A 1,797-nucleotide genomic window follows, 5' to 3' on the forward strand; every position below is an offset into this window, starting at 1 on the left:
AGTTTTTCATTCATTGTATCATGATCCAGGGAGAGTTTTACTTTTCTTGAGGACATTGAGTTGAGATCATCAAAGGCTTGTTGACCCGTGAAGGTGTCAGAGGTCTCCTTACATGGGAAGATGGGGATTGAGAATCGATAGTGAACAGCTACATTCCTCACGTCAGAAGAGGTGATTATGTCCGTAATCAGATGGTCTATTCTTATGTCTTATTATGTAAACACATCAGACACTATATGCCAGGCATAAGCCTCAGTTCTTTAAATTATCAATGCAATCATCTTCATGTTTTATCATCATGCTTTGTGCACAGAGTGGTTCAACAGCTGCCCATGGTCCCACAGGTAGCTGCCTGTGCTGGAGGAGGACTAGAACCCCGGGGCTCTGGAATCCATGAGTTTAGCTGTTGTACAATGTTCCCTGACCTATCTTTTCTGACATGAAGAGACCTCCTCTTACCTAGGCCAGTGGGCTTCATCATAAGGACACCTCTGTTCCTTCCTCGTACCAAAAGAAAAACAAAATCTGTATAGAGTGTTACAGGAGAAGATGTTGCCTGCTTAGCAGAGCATATTTACAAGGGAAGGGGAGGAATTATAAGTGAAAATTTTTTTTTCTTATTTGTAACTGGAAAGGGTTTTCAAAAAGCTTCTCAATCTTTCAAAGTGCTTTCAGTGCTTTTCAGCAGGTACCGAAAGTAAGAAAAATGGAACTGATGAAATTGTGTTGATTGCATTAATGCCATCTCTTCAATGCTGGTCTCCAATAATAGGGAAGGACCTTAACTAATACTACCAGGGAGTGGAAAGACATGAGCAGACCAGAATTCATTATTTGATAGACTTCATCTATACCCAGGATTCTTTTTCTTTAAAAAATCCTACCTTTTCTCTTCCTTTGTGATAGAATCAATAGGAAAATATATTGAAATAGTCACATATATCATTTCACTCTTTTCTGATAAAAGATTCAACAAAGTTAGAGCTACTGAAAGTTCTAATTTTTCCCCATGGCTTCGGGTTTGGAGAAACTTTGCTCAATATCACTGATTTTCTGGTACGTGTGAAGAGAATATTTCAGATAGTTAAGTTTAACTTCTGAGATCATGAAATGTTTGAAACTATAGAGTTGTACTCATTTAATTTTCTGAGTTGAGGATTGGAACCCAGTTGGAAGTCAGTTTTTCCATCAGTTGTATAAAGGACAAGTGGAAAGGGAGGGGTTACAGGAAGGCAGAATGTTTGTCATCAGGACTATCCCTGTTAGTGCCAGTATTAACATTTTTAAGCTGTTAGAAGTATGTCTTCGTCAACTTGAGCTGCCACAACAGAGCACTACGGACTAGGTGGTTTATAAAGAGCATAAATGCATTTCTCATGATTCTAGAGGCTGACGTCTGAGATGGGGTTGTTCAGGTTCTAGCGAGAGTCCTCCTTCTTGTCTACGGATGGCTGCCATCTTGTTATATCCCCACATGGCAGAGGGAGAGAGGAAAAAAGAAAGTTCTCTCTCACATCTCTTATTAAGGAGCTAATCTCATTATGTGGGTCCACCCTTGTGATCTAGTCACCTCCCAAAGGCCCCACTACCTAACACCATCACATTGGGGTGTTAGTGCTTCAACATGTGAATTGGGAAGGGGGGAGAACCTAATCATTCACTCCATAGCAAAGTATATACGAAAACCTTTTATTTTTATTTTATTCTTTCATACTTCGTGGTTTCAATGCCTCTCCATATGCTGGCCAAGATACAAAATCAGATGTTTGGTTCATATACCCATGTTTAAAAGTTTGT

The sequence above is a fragment of the Canis lupus genome, chromosome 5 (assembly GCF_048164855.1).
Source record: "Canis lupus baileyi chromosome 5, mCanLup2.hap1, whole genome shotgun sequence".
NCBI lineage: Eukaryota > Metazoa > Chordata > Mammalia > Carnivora > Canidae > Canis > Canis lupus.